This window comes from Ursus maritimus, assembly GCF_017311325.1.
Source record: "Ursus maritimus isolate PB19 chromosome X unlocalized genomic scaffold, ASM1731132v1 scaffold_X1, whole genome shotgun sequence".
Classification (NCBI taxonomy): Eukaryota; Metazoa; Chordata; class Mammalia; order Carnivora; family Ursidae; genus Ursus; species Ursus maritimus.
Window position 1 is genome coordinate 45,393,194 of NW_024423319.1, and position 9,312 is coordinate 45,402,505.

At 45.0% G+C, this 9,312-nt stretch overlaps 2 pseudogenes; both read right to left on the reverse strand.

Annotated features, from left to right (window-relative positions):
* LOC103675058 overlaps window positions 1-349 on the reverse strand; it is a 1,550-nt pseudogene extending 1,201 nt beyond the window's left edge.
* Window positions 350-1,577: 1,228 nt separating this feature from the next.
* Window positions 1,578-8,756, reverse strand: LOC103675068 (annotated as a pseudogene).
* Window positions 8,757-9,312: the final 556 nt, after the last annotated feature.

Consider the following 9,312-nt stretch of genomic DNA (forward strand, 5'->3'; position numbering starts at 1 on the left):
TTTATTTATTTATTTATTTATTTATTTATTTATTTATTTATTTATTTTTGCTGTTGGTGTCTCTCTTAAAGGCTTCTGTGACTTCCAGGATGGGCTCTGGGGGCCCCATCTCCACATGGATCTATCAGGAGCTGGCTCTGGTAGGAGTCATGGCAGCGAGGCTTGGGTGGAAAGCAATGGCGACCCAAGACAGGATGCAGCTGGAGAGCAGGAGGGCCATGGTGGGTGGTGAGAAGGCAGACGGTAGCTGCAGGATGGAGCAGCAGGCACAGACACCTTTTTAAAGATTTTTATGGTAATTTGTGTTTGTAAATGGTGTGAGATAGGGGTACAAATTAATTCTTTTGTGAGTGGATGTCCAGTTGTTCCTTAACCAGTTGTTGAAAAGACTATTCTTAATTCAGAATATTTTTGGCACTATGGTTGAAAATAAATTGTTCATAAAGGTGAGGGTTTGTGTGTGTGTGTGTGTGTGTGTGTATGTGTCTGTGTACTTTAATTCTATTACATTAATCTATATATCTTCAAGTCAGTACCATGTGGTATTGATAACTTTGGCTTAATAGTAAGTTTTGAAATAGGGAATTATGAGTCTTCCAACTTTGTTCTTCAAGAACATTTTGTCTATTCTGGGTCCATTGCATTTTCATATGAATTTTAGGATTAACTCACCAATTTCTATAAAGAAACAAGCTGGGGTTTTGATATGGATTGCGCTGAATCTGTATATTACTTTGGCCATCTCAACAATATTAAGTCTTCTGATTCAGGAGCATGGGATTCTTTCTCTTACAATTTACTCCAACAGTGTTTTACAGATTTTGGAGTATATATTTTCTATTTCTTTTGTTAAATTTGATTCCTAAGTATGTTATTACATTTTTTTATTGAAGTATGGTTGACACACAACGTTACAGTAGTTTCAGGTGTGCAACATAGTGATTTGACAAGTTTATACATTATGCTATGCTCACCATTATTGTAGCTACCATCTGTCACCATACAATGCTATTATAATACATTGACCATATTTCCTATGCTGTACCTTTTATCCCTGTGACTTCTTCATTCCACAGCTGGAAACCTGTACCTCCCACTCCCCTTCACCCATTTTGACCACCTCCCCACCCCCCCTTTCCGGTAACCATCAATTTGTTATCTGTATTTATGGGTCTGTTTCCTAAGTATGCTATTTTTCAACGTTATTATAAATGGAATTATTTATTTAATTTCATTTTCTGACTGTTCATTACTAGTGTATAGAAATAAAATTTATTTTTGTATATTGATTTTGTATCCAGAAACAATGTTGGATTTGTTTATTAATTCTAATAGCTTTTTTGGTATTTTCCTTAGGATTTTACATATACATGCTCATGTCATCTGAACATTATACTGTTTTAAAATTATTTACATATATCACAATAAAATTAATATATATTTTTCATGAGCTTGCATTTTTGGAAGCACAACATCCAAATAGTTATTTTGTACAAATTAACTGCAAGCTCCTATTATTCACTCCTTCCCTCCTTCATTCCTCTAAGCTCCCTCCTATCCCTAGAGACTCTAAACACTCACTTCTGAGACCACTGGAGGTTTGTCCCAGACTGAGTAGAGACAGCCTGCATCATTTCCTGCTGCTTCTGGGAGAAGGTAGGCATGTAGCTTGTGGAGGGTGAGGGCACTGGAATGGAGAAGGTGCTCTGAGTTTCTTTGGTCCTGGCATTCTCCACAATCAGTTCATCAATCACAATGCACAGACTAGAAGAAAGTTGGACCCTTAGACAACTGGAGAAATGGACAACTCCACCCCCAAAATCCATCCTGCTCCCATTGCCACCCAACAGCCAGATTCCTTCCATACTCCTACTGTGCCTGACCCCTGGATTCCTTGGCTGGTACCTCTGACTGCCCAGAGAGCCCAATTTTGGAGTGACTGTCTACCAGCTTCACTAGATTTGTAGATTTAATTCTAATGTATTTATCCCTTACAGAGGCACAAGGAATGGACACTCCAATCCCCATTTTAAGAGTAAGACAGTGAGTCACTGAGGTGTTATAACTTGACCAAGGTCACTCAGCTAGCTAGTGAGTATTGAGGTCAGGAAAAGAATCTGGTATTCTGACTCCAGAGTCCACACTCTTAACTACTAACCTAGATCTCTTCTTAGGTCTACCTTTTGGCTTTCCACTGAGGAAACCTCTAGGCTGTACCACTACATTATTACACCACTGTCCTCAAGCTGGGATGGGTGTTTGTTCCCATGTTTCACCCACAACACAGCACTTACATGGAATTGTTATCAGAAGTCAAGATGAAGGTCAGAGTGAAAGCATGGACAGAACCTTGAGAATTTCCTTCCACTTCAATGACAACAAACAATAATATCCCCTTAGAGTTGTACATATTTTTCACACAAGCAGTATTCTCCTTTCAGGGACTTACTTGATAGTCTTGCAGTACCCTGATGATAGCCAGACAGGGACAATTTTTCACTGGGTGATAGGAGGGGGCTTCATGGACTGAGAGGGTAACAAAAGGGATAATCAACTCCCAGGGATAGGACCCCCAACATGTATCAGATCCTCTGACAAACACATGTTCACTTGATTCATTTTTTAAAGCAGCCCAAGATAAGGGTATTACTAGCCTGTTTTGTAAATGAGGAAATTGAAAGGTTAGATAATTGGCCCAAGGTCACAGAGTGAGGAACTGAGATGAGAGCTATAAAATGCCACAGCTTGTGCCTCTAACATGTGAGCTGTGTTGGGTCAGAAAGTCATGGATGTATGTCAGACCAGAATAGTCTAGGGGCAAGGTGGGGATGGGAGAACACAAAGGGAATCAGAAGGGAAGGGGGGAAGGGAAGGGAAGGGAAGGGAAGGGAAGGGAAGGGAAGGGAAGGGAGCAACTTGGAAAGCTGGGAGAACTGGGAGGTAGCTCAACCAGGGGAAGGACATAGTGGGGTATCTGGGGAGGGGACACTACAGATACGTACCTTCCTTAAAAATCCCATTGACATAAAAACAGAGCATTGTTTCCTGAAAGGGGCGAACAGTTACTAAGCCTCTCAGTATCCTTCTAAACCTCCTACCCACTTCTGACTTTTTTGGGTCTGCCCAAGGGAGGAAACACACGCTCACCATCTAGATGCTCAGGTTTGCCACATAGGAGTTAAGGTCATGCTGAGTCTTGGGCAACATATTGAGGGAGTAAAAAATGTCATACTTTGTATGTTTTAGCAGCTGAACCTGCAGGTTTGTGCAGGAAAGAGAAGGAAAGGTCAGGCCCTTGGCCCCTATATATGCTCCCTTCATGCCCTCTTTCCCATGCTGATCTTCTTGCTTTTTACATTTACCAAGGTCCTTGACCTTCTTTTTTTTTTATTTGACAGAGATAGACAGCCAGTGAGAGAGGGAACACACAAGCAGGGGGAGTGGGAGAGGAAGAAGCAGGATCCCAGCAGAGGAGCCCGATGTAGGACTCGATCCCAGAACGCCGGGATCACGCCCTGAGCCGAAGGCAGATGCCTAACGACTGCGCTACCCAGGCGCCCCGGTCCTTGACCTTCTTAATATCCCTGCTATCCTTGAAGTATTCTTCCAAGCTGTTTCTAGGGAAAAAAAAAAAAAAAGAGGAAAAGGAGGTGGTGGCCCAGGCAGTGTAGATGTTTCCAGGAGCTGATCTGTATTTGCCGGGGGGACACATGGCCCAGAAGCAGAGTCTGAGCTGTGATACACACAAGGCTGCATCTTCAAGGTTGAAGGGAATGGTCAGGGAGAAGTAGGCCTCATTGTGGTAAGCACTGAGGAGACCCTATCAGTCTCCAGAGTCATAGACCAAGTAATACATGAAGAGGAACAAAGGCCATAGGCTATCTCTGTGGTTTGGGCCCCCATGGAGACTTGAAATCTCCCCTCAATGAGCAGACCTATGCTTGGGTGGCCCATTCCAGCCCTCATCTGCCTCATGGTCCCGAGGGTACTTACTGAAGCAGGCATTGAAGGATTAGATTCTTAAGCGTCTCAGATCCTTTATAGCTTTCCTGGAATCAAAAGACACCTTGAAAGTATGTGGTAGACAAAGCATCCCTTGCAAAATCCCAAATCATGCTTGGTTCATCCTCACCTTACAGGGTTTTATTATCTCGGAGGCTTCAACGCAATTACAGTTCTTGTTGGTAACACCTGACCATCCTGAGGAAGGGAAGAGGAAATGAGAAGTGCAGACCACGGAGGTTGCAATGGGTGAAAGGGGCATGGATAGGTGCAGGGGAACAAGGGTCAGAGGTCAGATGTGAAATGGCTCCCAAAATTCTATCAGCAAGACTACAGTAGGAGTCTTCAACAGAGGGTCCTGTAAGCCTCTATTATTATATGCAACTTTGGGTAAATAGGTAATGACAGAGAGTGAGCGAGTGAGGGTGTGTGTGTGTGTGTGTGTGTGCATGTGTGCGCGTGTGTGTGGACATTTTCCAGGAAGAATAGCCATGCTTTTGTCAGGAGTCTATATACCTCAATGGGCCAAAGGTCAGATACAAAAACATAATCTGTGTAAGTCCCCAAAAGCTTCAGGGCTGGTGTGGAGGTCGTCAATGTTAATAAGAGGGGACAATGATGAATGTAGGCACTTACCAGGTGTAACAATGTGGGGAAACCTGATGGCATTCCTCAAGACCAAAAATAGAAAGAAATGAATTGCATTTTAGGTTGTAAAGGTTCTCTGTCTTTCCTTCCTCCTGCGTAGCTCCCACCTAGACTGTCCTGAGTCTCTTCTCCAGTACCACAAGAAGAAACATTTGGAGCGCAGGCTCCAGGGCTGCCTTCCCCTCCCCAAGTCCCTTCCTTCATCCAAGTCCCCACTGAAGGCTCCAGAAAGAAAAGGGAATGGGGTGGAAGACCAGAGGAAGACCTCACTAGGGGTCCAGCACTCTGCAGGACCATGACACCTCCCCCCCAGGGATGGTCCAGAATGTTGGGGCAGGGAGGTGAGTGAGGCAAGACCCAAGAGGCAGGGAGGAAGAGGGAGTGGGATGGATACAGAAGAAGGGGTGAAGGTAGGAGGGTAGAGGTGAGAGAGACATAGGGGAGTAGAGACAAAGGAGGGAGAGAACGCAAAGCAAAGGGAAGGGAAAGAAGATCTACCATGGTGGTGGGCATCCGGCAGGAATAGAGAAGAAGGGGGAAATGGCTCTCTGCCTGCAGTCCTTTCCTTCATCTCCTTGGCTGGCCCTGGCACCCAAGGTAGGAATGGAAAACGTGCAGGTGTTGGGCTGGGGGCCCATTGGTGCTGGCTGAAACTTTATAACCTGTATGAGCTCAATCTGAGCTGGTCATGGGGAACAAGGCAGCCACAGGGTAGAAGACCTTCCTGAGGAGTAGAGGGTGAAGCCCCAGGTTAGAATGGGGCCGAGGGTCTGTGGCCGCCTTTTATGATCACCTCCTTCCATCCTGATGGCCCCAGTGCACCTGTGCCTCTCTCAGTCAGTTCCTAGCCTGAGGGATTATAGTCATGTAGGGCTACCCAGGGCTCCTCTGAAGGACCAGTCAGGAGGATGTGATGTATGGAGGGAAGAGAGGGGGAAGTGCCTCTGAGAGGTCTGTTATCTCTTCTCAAGCACCTCTGCCCTCTGCCTTTCATTCCTGCCTCAGGAAGCCCTCTGCTCACTGGCAGTCACCCACTTCTGGCCTCTTGACTCAGGAAACCCTGGTTTCTCCCAAGGAGGGCCCAGCTCCTGACACTGGGTCAGAGAAAGAAGACCTTGAGTAAGAGCCCCCCAGGACCTCAGCCCTCAGCATGGGGCAGGAAAGCCATCATGGCAGTCTGGAATTAGAGAGGGGACCCATTTGTTTCAAGGGAAAGAAGGCTCCTCTTGGGGTGAGGAGGGACACCCCATCTCAGCAGGGAGTAAAAAGGCCTGTCTCAGCATGAGGCCCTTGGCTGGAGGACCCTTGTCAGTTCAGGTCATAGCATCTGGCTCAAGGTGGTCACTTCTGGTCCTGGAGAGGAGGACTCAGGCTTCCTGGAGCATTCTCAGGAGAAGGCTAGAGACAGCTGGGTGCAGAGTGTGGAAACAGAGCCCAGACCAGGAGAACAAGTGAGCAGGTCATAGGAAGGAAAAGACCTCTATGCATAGGTAAGGGACACAGAGAGAGGAGAGAGGGCCCTATGGTACTCCTAGAGGGGGTAAGTCATGCTCCCAAGGTACAGAGGTCCCCAGGAAGGGTGACAGAAATTACTACAGACCTTACATAGGTGGACTGGTTTGGGAAGGTGCCACACAGAGAGTTCCCTTTCAGCCACAGCTCTTCAAGATTCATCCCTTTCATCTTGCCCAACTCCCAGGCTGACTGCACCTGAAAAATATGGAAAAGAAACCTTAAAAATGTCCCAGGAATAAAGAGACACCTGGACCCTCCCTCCTGCTCTTGTATCTTATCCTGCCTCCTGTCATCACTCTGATGAGCACTACCTCCCACTGTCAACCCCAACTTTGATCTGGCTCCCTCTTCCGACCTCATTTTTGGAGAGGTTCAGGATCTTGACTATGGGGGCCATCTGTATAATGTCAGATGAGCCATCTCGCTGGTACAGTTTGTTCTTGTGCCAAGTTCAAGAACAAAAGCTTTTGGAGAAGTTAGAGTGACAGTTACTATCTATGGCCTCAGAGACAAATCTTCTCTCTACCCCATGTGTTCCACCCTGTACCATAATACCAGCAGTGGACATAAAGCCTCACCTCGGGTTAATTCTCTTCAATGATCTGCAGAGTGGCAGCCATGCAGTTTCTTCAATTCAAGATTATACCTATATCATGGTCCATCAACTCTTCAAAAAGGTGATAGGAGGCATCAGAAGGCTGAGAGGGATCCAGGGACAGCACCAAGCTTTCCCTCATTACCATCCCTCAGTCTCCCTCCCAGGCAGACCCCTAGAATTACTGCTATCAGTTGTACCTGGATTGAAGTGGAGTTTATGGAGGTCAAGAGCTTTTTGAGAGCTATCATAGCATTTGCTCATGGTCAGCTGTCGAGAAAGATGGTGAGAGCCACTGTGGGTCTGTCATGGTGATAGGGAAATTGGGGGCTGGGGGAAGAAGCAGTAAGTCTGGGTGTCGGCACACAATGAGCCTTGAGTTTTCATTACCTTTAGCTGCTCCATTTCTTCTGGCTCCAATTTATTCTGTACAGAGTAGGGTACAGCAGAGGGATTGACATGGATAGACAAGTACAAGAAGGAGAGGTAGGATAAGCACTAGGAACTCTCATTTTAAGATGACTGGTCACTGGCCTGTCTTCCTGCACTGGGACTAGGTATGGGTAATATCCTCAACACATACTTTTTTCTAAAGATTTTATTTATTTATTTGACAGAGATAGAGACAGCCAGCGAGAGAGGGAACACAAACAGGGGGAGTGGGAGAGGAAGAAGCAGGCTCATAACAGAGGAGCCTGATGTGGGTCTTGATCCCATAACACCAGGATCACGCCCTGAGCCGAAGGTAGACGCCTAACCGCTGTGCCACCCAGGCGCCCCTCAACACATACTTTTTGATTTTCCTCATCACAAATCTTGTAGCTGATATCCTTCAATGCAGAGGCAGCATTAGCATCCTGAATAAAGAAGTCAGCCCCATCTTTAAAGTAATGGAACTACAGGGGTTGAAGGCAACAGCAATAGTGTCAGAGGCCAGTGGCCGGTGCTGAGCTCTCTCTCCCTCTTCCTTGTGCCTGCTCATCCGGCTTCACTATCCTCTCTTACATCGACCATGGTGAAGGGGACACTGCAATGGCTTTGGATTGAATTTATTAGCCATGTCTTGTTATACTTTATTCCATAAGGAATATAAGGATGAAAAGAAGGGATGGGAGAGAAGGAAGACAACAGGGCATTCAGACTGTAGAACAGACCCAACCTGGTGTTCTATTCCAACCTTCTACTGAGCTTTAAAAGGCTTCCAAGCTAGGGACTATTGATAAGATTTTAACTTTTTCTTTTGCCAGACATGGATTCTCTAATTTTCCATTCTCCCCATTTGAATATTTAACTCCCAAATAATCAAATTTAGATATTTAAAATGACTTTCCTTTAATAAGGCTCCAGGAAATCCTATGTGTTGAAAACACTACCTGTTTTTCTGACAAGGAATTTAGAGAGAATAGACCTCCACACTCAGCTTGAGCCAAACTGTAGCATCTAGTGAGGAGTTGCTCCATATCCTTGGAGGTAGTTTCCACCTTTGTCTTTAGTCAACTTTCTGTGACCTTCCTTTAGTCAATCTGTTCCCCTTGAATTGTTTGTGTGAATCTGCACTTAGATGATCAAGGATGTTAACTCCTCTTGTCCTTAACAAAGTTCCTAGCATCTCTAAATGAGACCAGTACAACTCCCCTTGATCTGCCCCTCCTGCACATTCCCTATTTTTTTTTTTACGACATTCCCTATTTTTTATCAGGATACTTTCTGTGATCCTGAACCAGCCCCCTGGGTTTCCATCCTGTGTGTTCTCCACATCTCTCTCTGGAAATGTTCTGTCTTGGTATTCATCATGCCATTTCACACTGGGTTGGAAAGTAGAGAGAGTGCTGTGGGGAAGTGGATAGAACGGACTGCCCATAAATATACAGGAATGCATAGAAATGCTACAAAACCTTCTATATACTCTCACCTCAGTAAAGCCAGGTCTATAATTAGGATTGCTCAGTTGTTATTCCAGTTCTATCACTCTTCACTTTCAGTGAGAGGAGAAAAACACTATGGAGAACAAAAAAGTTGCAAAGTCCCAGGGGCTGCTGCATGCAAAACAGGCTGCCTGATCACTTACTGTCTTATTTGGGGTCCTACTGGGAATCCCTCATTGCCGTGTTTCCATCATCCTTCTGAAGATGGGAAGGATGAAGCTCATACCCACATGTTCATAATGAAGACTCCCTTTGCCAAAATTACCCTGGGAAGAATCCCCACCTTTATTTTTCTTTAAGGAGAGCTATCATTTTTGTTTTAAATAAAAAATAAGTTTAAAATCAAATTTATCTTAAAATTAAGAAAAAACATGCAAGTTTGAAGACACATCAGTGGTCTCATACCATGTACCTCATCTTCACCTAACATCATGGTAGGGCAAGCCAAGTGTCAACCTGTCTGAATAGAACAATCATACAAACCCCAGAAAGCAAACTTCTCTACCTGTCTGGATATGGGAGCTTTATTTGACAGATGGCATAATCAGGGAGGAAATCTTGAAGTAGAAGTTAACTATGCAGAACCATTTAGAAAATGGAGTGGTATTTATAAAGAACAGAAGTATG